The sequence below is a fragment of the Helianthus annuus genome, chromosome 8 (genome assembly GCF_002127325.2).
Source record: "Helianthus annuus cultivar XRQ/B chromosome 8, HanXRQr2.0-SUNRISE, whole genome shotgun sequence".
NCBI lineage: Eukaryota > Viridiplantae > Streptophyta > Magnoliopsida > Asterales > Asteraceae > Helianthus > Helianthus annuus.
The window spans coordinates 83,613,154-83,624,665 of NC_035440.2; the positions used below are offsets into that span (position 1 = coordinate 83,613,154).

An 11,512-nucleotide genomic window follows, 5' to 3' on the forward strand; every position below is an offset into this window, starting at 1 on the left:
AATTAGATTTTCTAGTTGAAATAACTCGTCAAGGAGCATTTCTCCTAGAATATCTGGCTGGGCGCATTCGAGGGAGAGATAGTGATTATTTTTACTTTCGCCCCTCTTAAGGTTATAGGGAGTCGGTGGGTCTATGTAGTGGGGCTTATAATTTAGAAAGTAACATTCTAATTCTTTATGTTCGCCTCCACATAATTGACACCACGTACCATAAGAGTGCCGAAAGTAAAAAGAATTACCATCACTCATGTTTGTGTCAGAAATTACCAACCGCCGGGATCTAACGGTTCTGTTTTCAGTAAATGAATCTTGGGCACGGGGGCGTGTTGAGTGAGCACGGCTCCGTGTTCAGCTTACTGTCTGACTTAAAACAAGATTGCCAGTTCCAATGATTGAGCACGGGGGCGTGTTCAGCAGGCACGACCCGTGCTGAGCTCTGCAGAAGCTGAAAAACTAAGAAAATCCTAAAAATTAAAAAGAAAAATAAAAAAAAATGATTAGACCGTTGATTCCTAACTTTCTTAAAATCCTTGTGTCCCCGGCAACGGCGCCAAAAACTTGATGCGTGCAAGTGTGTATATGTTTTAGATGTATATTTTAAGCCCTTTTTACACTTTTAGCCAAGTTTTAAATTTATAAAACACGATATTTATTAACACTAAACACACATATGGGCAAGTGCACCCATCGTGGACGTAGTATAGTGTTGGTAAGATACCGAGGTCGTCCAAGGACACAAGAGCTTTTAGTACCGGTTTATCCTCAACGTCTAACCAAATCAAAATGTTAGAAAAGATTTTTAAACTAAGAAAATAAAACTAACTAAATGCTGAAAAATAAAAATAAAAATAAAAACAGATAGACAAGATGAATCACTTGGATTCGACTCGTGTATTAGTATAACCTTTGATTATTTTTGCACTTTTACACTTGTTTAAGAGATTATCTTAGTTATTGTAGTAGGCCCCTCTTTTGAAGGCGACGTTACCCTCAACCTATTAGTTTGAGTTAGCAAGGATACAATCCTAAAGGGTCGGATTATTGAAAGATAATGAATTAAGTTATTAATGCAAATTATGGTAGGCCCCTCTTTCGGAGGCGACGTTACCCTCGACTAAATAGTCTGAGTCAGCAGGGATACAGTCCTAAATAGCCGGGTTATAGTATTAATAGTAGTTACTTATGAGGGGGTCAAAGAGTTTGGATCCCCGCCATCCAATACCTTTGGGTATTGAAGGAGATCCTACTAAATTTGACCCAGGTCCCTTGCAGGACCTCTAAACGCTGAACAAGGGCAAGACCCTTACCAAACCGTTCCCTTAACCCCCGACCAGGTAGCCAACATACCTCCATATAGACCATGGAGATATGAATGGTGAAAATCTTTTATTTTATATAGACAGTAAAATAATGCCAAGACACCACGGACAAACGATAAGGAAGAATCACCTTCAACATAAGCAACTAGTTATTAAAGTCATTAATACAAAACCAAATAAAAAGTGCAAAAGATTAAAAATAAAAAGTATTATACTAAACACTTGTCTTCACCAAGTGATGTAATAGACTTAGGCAAACATGGCCTTGATTGTCAACAACTCTTACGATCAATCTTGGATTCCGAGACGACTCACACACTCTATGATGGACAATGGATGATGGTGGTGGATGATGGTGTTGTAATGGTGGTGGGTGGTGGATGAAGTGTGAGAGAGGTGGTGTGCCAAGGGATGAGTTGCAATGACACCAAGCACTCCTATTTATAGGCTGAACAGAAGCCTGGGCACGGCCCCGTGTCCGCTGGACACGGCCCCGTGCCCGTCTGACAATCTCTCTCCTCATTAATTGTAATTCGCAATTACAATTATTGCGCCTGCAATACTTTCGCCACGCCCCCGTGTTCACTGGGCACGGCCCCATGGTGGGCAATAGAAGCTTCTATAGGTTTGTCTTATCTGCTGCTTCTTGGGCACGGCCCCGTGCTGGCTGAGCACGGGGCGTGTTCAGTCTTCTGCCTTCTCTGTTTTGCTTGGGAGGATGCTGTCGAGGGGTCGGGCAATCCACTTATGTTCCTTTTCTTGTATTTATGTTAGATTTAGCTGCCTTTTTGCTTCTTTTATTAATTTGAGCTCATTTAATCCTGAAAATACAAAAGGAAGACAAAAACACTCTTTTTCCAACATTAGTACTTAAAAAGGGTTAGTTTTATGCCTCATTTGATGTAATTTATATGTTGTATTTTACACACATCAACCCTATATATATATATATATATATATATATATATATATATATATATATATATATATAGAGGCCGGTTAACGTACAATACCTTTTATCATACATTATGTACGCGATGCCCTCAGCCGTACGATCTTCAATCGATCAAACGCGAGCGAAACTAATTTAAATGATTAAATTAATCATTTTAATATATCTAAATCATATCAGGAAGGTTAAACGTTATTGCGAGGTCATAAATCTCTGTAATTGACCGATGATAGTTCAAAATCAAACCCTAAATCAAATTCAAAAACCTGAAAATCTTCTTCCCCAACCTCCCTTCGTTCCTTTTAGTGCGATATCGATAATAAGAACTACTAATTTGGGAGTTGTAAGGGTCAAACGGAAGAAGACTGGCAATGATCGACCAACAATCGAAGAAGATGAACAGTAACACACACACAGATTTTTCACATGCGATATTCAATTTTCCACATGCGATTCTACACACCCCATGCCATTTTTCACATTACCCCATGCTAGCCATTTTTTCACATGCGATATTCAATTTTCCACATGCGATTCTACACACCCCATGCCATTTTTCACATTACCCCATGCCATTTTTTTCACATGCGATATTCAATTTTCCACATGCGATTCTACACACCCCATGCCATTTTTCACATTACCCCATGCCATTTTTCACATGCGATATTCAATTTTCCACATGCGATTCTATACACCCCATGCTATTTTTCACATTACCCCATGCTAGCCATTTTTTCACATGCGATATTCAATCTTCCACATGCGATTCTACACACCCCATGCCATTTTTCACATTACCCCATGCCATTTTTTCACATGCGATATTCAAATCTTCCACATGCGATTTTGTCCATCTACACACCCCATGTCATTTTTCATATTACCCCATACTAACCATTTTTTCACATGCGATATGTATTGAATTCGCACCAGATCTGCACCTGATCGAACGGCTGGGATGATCGCGTACGTATCGTACGATAAGCGCATTTGTATTTTACTCTTTACCTATATATATATAGGCCGGTTATTGTACAGAATGCCTTAACGTATGCTGCGTACGAGATTCAGTATGAACATGCGATTTCACTTTTTTTATGTATATGCGATTTTGAGTTTTTTTTAACATGCAATTTTCATTTTTTTGTAACATAACGTGCGATTTTGTCATCGCGTACGTTAAGACACACACACACACACACACACACACATATATATATATATATATATATATATATATATTAAAAAATTATATATAAATTGAATTCGAGTTTCGAATTAAATTGAAAATCATAAATTCGTATTTCATTCGAATCCAATTACTGGGCTCGAATACGAATCAACTCGAATTTGAACTTTGATAATCGAATTCGAATTGAGTCGAGTTTCGATTTTTTCGAATCTAAATCAAATTCTAAACACCTAAAACTGGATCGGTTTATATAACATACGAGAGGCGTCTCTGAAAATTCACGTACCCTGATCAAGATTGAAAAAATGTGCCCTTCCTTTATGTTTTGTTTTTATTCAAAAAAAAATCAGATTAACATTGGGCTCAATAAACCTAATTTCAAGTGAGCTAAATTCTAAACCATAAAAAATGATTTGTAAATGAGCCTATATCGGAAATGGTATGTGTTTACTGTTTAAAAAAAATAACATATACGTATTTGATTTTTTTTTAAATCGCATGCCCCTCGAAATCACGGACCTTGTATGGAGGTCCTTCCTGCACACCATCAAAGCCTCCCATCTAACATACGGTTATTAAAAGTAAGATATTTTCATATGGAAATAATAGAACTCACCGTGGTGACATATGGACCATATATAGTCTATTATTAATAGAGTCCAATCCTATATCTTCTTACCAACATATAGTTCCTTAGTAGTCGGGATAAAATATACGCCTGTAGTATTTCATCTCTCTTACCTCTTTTAAAAGTATCAAATTTACCAAATACTAACAAACAAAGGTAACATAATTAGGATAAATATTTGAGTAATATACCTTCTAATTCGGCACCCTCGCCACAACTACCAGCCATAACACTAGACGACTCTCCTCCACCTATGACTCGCTCATTACCACTACCCCACCACCCACACGCCCCACTGCCACGTTCTTCACAACCACCGTCAGTAGATCTGGTCTAAATATCTCAGCGCCGCTGCAAACCATTGTAAATCCTTAACGTCGTTCAGCCGCCACCGCTTATCTCCGTTTATTCTCTCCTCCACACCAACGCCACCACAACACAACCCACCTGCCTCTCTCCCTCTTTTTCCCTCTACTTGAAACCGTCGGTGGAGATTGAATTTTTTTTTTTTAAAGCTGAACCTAAAATGCGAACTAATAAAGTAGCCAAGCTCCCGCAATAGTTATATATAATTATTATAGTTTGATCTCATGGTTGTAAACGAGTCAATCAACTCGTAAGCTATTTAACATCGGCTCTAGCAAAAGTTTGTATTAGATCGAGCTTCAATCAGAGCTTGAACCTAGAAAAATAAGTTTGTTTAATAATGTGACAACCGGTAATTTACGCCTTTAATTACGCGATTAACAGACGTTTAAAATGATAATAAATAGTGTTTACAACGCAAATTAACTTAATTAGGCCTATGGAGTGCCTAGGAACGTCTATTCGACTTTAAAGTGCGTGGATAGTACATTGCGGAAAATCTGCAAAACGTTAAACGGTAACGAACTGACACCGTACAAAATACTGACCACGCCGACAAATACGAAGTTTATACGTATAACTGGTACTTATGAATGTGGTTTTGTGAAAACATCATGCCTTCGAACGACACAAAGCGTAAACGTCAACGAAAACGCGACTGCAGGAATGCACCGAAGAACGAACGTTGGTGATTGTATGAAACTGAAAATTTTAAATTTGAATATTCTATTTTGTTTATTTATATGATTATATTGGTATATATCAAATGGTTATAGATCAATTCCATCATATATTTTATCTATGAAGAGATTTAAGATGATAAACGAGTAGACTTATATATGTATTATTACACAACATTTGTGCGTAGATAAAATTTTATATATTTTGATTTGGCTTAATCAAAATTACGAGAGTTTTTCTTTACATCCGAGAAACAACAGTTCATAGAGCTATTTATATCTTAAATCCTTTACAACGAATTCTATATAAATCTAAATACCATTTTGTTTGTATTAATTAAACACAAAAATTGTACCAGCCTTTGACTTTTACCAATACACAATACTTGCAAGAACTCTCTTAGAAATTGAATTGTATAGTCCAGTGGAAAAATATTGTTTTGTTTAAGTGATAACTTGCAACAGTAGATATTTAATTGTTTATTACTAAACAGAATACTAATTCCCATTTTTTTTATTTTTTATTTTTTTTTGCTTCTTAATTTTCGGCTACAAGCAACCCCAACCGAAAGTTTGTATTCAAACTTCAAACACTCACATGTTTTTAATGCTAGATGTTTTATATTTTAATCCATAAGATTTTCCATGTACTTGGCCAACATGGAACCCTTATTTGCTCTCTGTCGGTAGTGACCAACAACAAAAGTGAAAAATAAGTTAGCAACACTAGTAATTATTTTATCTACTTTTTCACTCCATCAACCATATCTTCTACTTGATAGTTATGTGCTCAACTCTTGTATCTTCCTACCAACTTTCAACACTCCCTTAACTTTTTGTCCTATTTCTTTGATCAACGAATGGGAGTAAGGAACAAAAGTCAAGCCACCATCTTTTAATTATTAAATTAAAAGATGTTAAGGGGCAACAGGTGGTAAGCAGTAACACCGCACATGTTAAGGGGCAGAATTTTGTGTTTAGCAGGGTAGGGTTTGCTATTCAGAAAGGGGTAGCGGCGCAGCTTGTTGCTCGTCTACCTGCCATTAGTTTGTAATCGTATTGAGTTTATTATTATGAAATAAAAATAAGGTTTAATTAAATCTATAACAATACACAACCTAAAGCTACATGTCTTTTAACTTCATAATATTGAGCACCATCATTTTATGACCTAAATGGGATCCCCATAACTAACAACCCATTCCCACCATACTTTACCTTTGACTTTGGAAATAAAACCACCATGTTCTAAATTCAAAAAAATAAATAAATAAATCAGGACCTAGACATCAAATAACTTTCACAAATTCAAAAACATCCCACCACCCCATACATACATCCCTCTCCTTCACTTCCTGTGGTAACTCCAAATCTTAAAACTTCAAGTGTAGAGTTTAACTCCAAGTGATTTCTCGTGCTTCAAGCTTTGGGTTTTAATAGTTCTTATCTTATTCCTTCTCCTTGCTTGCTTCTTGTAAGTAAAATTTAAAGAAACATTTTATTTTCATAGAATATGATGCTCAAGTCCACCCAAGTCTAGACTGTTGTGGTTACTCTTAAAAATATTATGTTTGATAAAAGCTAGTAAATAAAGATTAAATTTTGTCTAACATACTTTCAAAAAGTAAACATACACATGCATGAATTTTTTTTAAACGTTGTGTTGATTTCAAGTAATTATCATATTATGGTTTTTTTTAAATATTTTTTTTATAACTTATAGTTCAAAATCTTGTGAAAGGATATGGTTTTAAGGATTAAAATATATGTATATACATAATAATATATACATACCTACTGATTTTTAGAGTGAGAAATACAAGGATTTTTCAAAAAGACATTTTGGTGAAACTTAAATATCACGAACTTTTGAGTATGGTCACATTTCAAGCTTATGGACCTAAATTATGACGTATAAATTTATAAACATATATATTAGGTTTGGAAAACAAGATTCATTACATTAGTGTGTTCATTTTGAATAAATATGATTAGGAGACAATTACTAAGCTTGATGGTTCGAATCATTGATTCTGTCAAACTATTTTATACAAGATTATGAGTAAACTAATAGAATAAATTATTTGGATTATTCATGATTAATCAACGAGATTTTGTCATGCATTATAAGTATATATTTATCAAGTATAGAAATATATATTTTGTCACCACATATCACTAATGGTTTGTCAAGTCAAACTATTTGGGATACATCAAGTATTCACGTTAAGTCTAGCTAGTTGGGTGAATTTGTCACAAGACCAATTTGCACATTAAAAACATTGTATAGACCTTAAGATGTCCTTTATGCTTTAGGGCACGAGTAGGTCGGTGCACATAGACACGGACTTTGTCATTTCCTATTTGCTATTTGCTTGTCATTTGTTGTATTTGGAGCTTACGCTTGCTGACCAGGTGAGTTCATAACCCACACTTTTTACTGTTTTACATTTTTTAAATGTTTTCGGGGGTGGAAAAACATGCAAGTTTTGCAAAAATAAACAACTTTTCGTTGAACGAAAACTCATATTTCTAAACCATATTGCGAATGGATTTCAAGGAACTCAAATGGTTTACGAACGGTTTATACTAAACATACCGGTTTTACAAAACAAACGCGTATTTTCACAAACGTGCATGATTTTCATGACTAGTGACAAGAATGTCCTAGTTACTACAACGGGACTGGGTTGTTCTGCGTACGAACAACGAGACAACCCAACGGGTTTATGTCCCCCTTTTTCTTTTGAAATACATATTAACTATGGTATGATTAAGCTATGGAATGAACTCTTGGATCACGTGCGAATAGGCGCTAACTTAGGCACCATTAATCCTTTTAAGGACCACGGAACATGGGGTAGATCTATCGGGTACGGGCGAGCCCCACTCACGGTCCATGTGCGGCCACTTAGAGTGCTTTTGTGTCCCAGTCGAAGTGAATCGACACTTAAATCGTCTACCGGGTTGAGTGCTTCCTATGTCGGCACACATATTAATGTCTTAGCTACACATTAATGATCAACATGTTCATAGACGCATTACATACCTACTTATAAACTGAACTTTCAAATGTTTTTAAGATTCATTTGATGTAAACTCACAAATACATGGATTTACAAACTTTGGTAACGTTTTTCAAATTATACCTAAGTAAGAGGACGCGCTGATCCTGCTTACAAAGGTTCGTTTGGGCTCGGCCCATTATCTCTCGTGAAATGCACAAAGACTATTGTGGGCTAGACTCACAGTTTTTCATATATCATGCCAAGAAAATAATTTTACTATATTTTCTCAACAACTTTAAAACCGGTTATCAAAAAGATTTATTTTAAATCTTTTTAAAACAAACTATGAACTCGCTCAACTTTATGTTGACTTTTTCGCATGTTCTTTCTCAGGTTGCATTTTTCAAAACTACGGAATGCTTGGAATAGAAGAACCCACGGGATTTCGAGTACTTAGCGGGCGTTCATTGTTTAGAAGTCTTAGCTTTTTGCTTCCGCTGTGCAATGAAGATACCGGTCCAGTCACGCCAGTTCTGTAGAGATACCTAGGCTCTAACCTCACTATCCTCTGGGGACTTAGATCATTAAGACTTGAACACATACAGAATGCCTAGGACTCGAATATGGGTTTCCAACCGTTGCCAAAAACAATGAGTCCACAATTTTGGTTTTAAACATACACAAGTGTTGTGTTGATACACGGTTCACGAAATAGATTCATACATTAAGCAAAGCTTTGAGTGTTTTGGATAACATGCATTTAGGACCTTTGGAAAGCTTATGTTGAAACTCATTAGAGGTCCTCACTTAGAGACCGTGACTAACAACTCGAGCAAACGCCATTATATTGTGTCGTCTATGCTATTTTAACTAACCGAGCAGTTAATCTACGTGGAACGAAACATATTGCACAACTATACATGAAACTTAAACTATACGTCAGCGGACGTCGAAGTATATCGCACACGACTTTCGAGACAAGGCCTTTGGAAAACACACTTGGGCACGACAACAATGATGCTAATTCTGTCAGCAAGGGAATTGCTGCTCGAAATGCGGCAAATTGCCACGTGATTCTGCAAATGACACGACGAGGTATGTTTAACTGGGATTTCACAACAATCTATACTTACTCTAATGAGACTCACAACTATTGGCGCTGCAAAGGAAGTCACATGTCTTCGCATTCCCCCTACTTCATTCATGGCGATTATGCTACCTACGACATTCTATGGTAATGTCACATAACAACCAATCATCACGTGAACTTCCAGGTAAAGTCCTTAAATTTCTTTTGTTGAAATTTTGAATTCTTGCATATAGTGAGTAGATTTTTGCATTTCTACTCCCCCCCTAATGATCGTTGCACCACAAAGATTTTCTTCCATGATAGCGAACACTCAACTGTTTCATTTCTTGACAAATTCATTCGATACGCATGTATTGTTTGATGCGCATGTGGTTTCACTCCAAATTGTTGCTTTATCAAAGTCCAAATATTGTTTCGCTATGTTCGAGTTTTTGCATTTTGATTTGAATGACTGCATTATTGCAAAGCGTTGACTCTTTGATATCGAGTCAACGAACTCGTTGAAACTCCTCTTTCTTTTCGAGTTACTTACATGGTTTTTCGTTGTGACCATGTCGAAACTTTCTTGTCAATACATGTACTCGTTTTTGAATTACGTCTAAACCAAGTTTATTTGTTTGAACTTACTTGTAATATACATTCAATTCAAGGTCCCATATGATGGATTGAGGCCATCATATTCGAAATAATCCCAACAAGCACTTCATTTGCTTCGAACCATAACAGGCTTGTTTGGTCTTCGACTTCATTGAATCGCTTCTTTTATCACGATCACCTTGCGGTGGCGTTCTCACAAATTTGAAGCATGCGCTAATCTCGTTGCTCACATCATGTACGGATTTAATTATTTATTTATTTGTTTATTGATATTAAATCTATTTTGTTGATTTATCATGTTAAATCAGTCTTAATACAATTGTGTGTTAAGACAATGGTACACAAGTTCATGTCATATTTCGGTGTGCCTCTTAACGGATCTTTCATCATCGAGCGGACATTTTGGTGATACTCATTGCTTTTCATTTTTACTCGAAAACATTGTTTATTTGTTTCGTTTTCAGTTGAAAATCCTACGAGATTTGTTTGAAATAAATATTCTGATTTACTCCGATAAACCTTTCATTTGACTTCAAACACGGTGAACTTGTTTGCTCACCGCTATTATTGAATTATTTCAATCACTACAACACCTTGTGGTGTCGGTATAAACTTGTAGCTTGCGCTAATCATGATCGATCGTTCCATGCAAAACTACGTACGCTCTTTCCTTGGCTAATCATTTAAATAGTCTTAATGCAACTATGTATTAAGACGATGATATACCAGGTTTGGTTGTATTTCATTTCGGTGTATCCTTGCAACACGTTGATTTTGTCTTATTCATTTATTGGTTCGATAGTTGACAAATCATTTCTTGATTCTATCTATTTGAGCTTGTTGATTCAAGTTTCATACATACAACAACCAATGCAAGTTTCCGTTGGTAGAAAATTCGATTGTTTCCAAAAATTGACTTGCATATTGTGAACGCTCATTTAGAATTCTATTGGTCGAAATTCCTCTTTTGTTGAACCTGTAAACTTAAGTCACATTGATGATAGTATCACAACATCTCGTTCACTTGACATCGATTTCCGAAACAAACTCAGTGGAACCGTTGGGCTCTTATTGATACAAAATGTCCTTACATTCACGTAATGTGGATAACTCTTGGTTTCGAATTACATGGTTATTCACTTTGGTATTTTTCGGACTTACCTGCGAATAACACAACTCTGAGGAGATAACATAGACTAAATTTCGAGGACGAAATTTCTGCAACAGGGGGAGAATGTGACAACCGGTAATTTACGCCTTTAATTACGCGATTAACAGATGTTTAAAATAATAATAAATAGTGTTTACAACGCAAATTAACTTAATTAGGCCTATGGAGTGCCTAGGAACGTCTATTCGACTTTAAAGTGCGTGGATAGTACATTGCGGAAAATCTGCAAAACGTTAAACAGTAACGAACTGACACCGTACAAAATACTGACCACGCCGACAAATACGAAGTTTATACGTATAACTGGTACTTATGAATGTGGTTTTGTGAAAACATCATGCTTTCGAACGACACAAAGCGTAAACGTCAACGAAAACGCGACTGTAGGAACGCACCGAAGAACGAACGTTGGTGATTGTATGAAACTGAAAATTTTAAATTTGAATATTCTATTTTGTTTATTTATATGATTATATTGGTATATATCAAATGGTTATAGATCAATT

At 36.0% G+C, this 11,512-nt stretch overlaps 1 long non-coding RNA gene across 1 annotated transcript; it reads left to right on the plus strand.

Annotated features, from left to right (window-relative positions):
- The first annotated feature begins 6,437 nt into the window (after window positions 1-6,437).
- LOC118481264 lies at window positions 6,438-8,675 on the plus strand. Its single transcript, XR_004865134.1, has 3 exons — window positions 6,438-6,614; window positions 7,457-7,555; window positions 8,542-8,675. It is a non-coding gene; the product is annotated as an uncharacterized LOC118481264 (long non-coding RNA).
- Window positions 8,676-11,512: the final 2,837 nt, after the last annotated feature.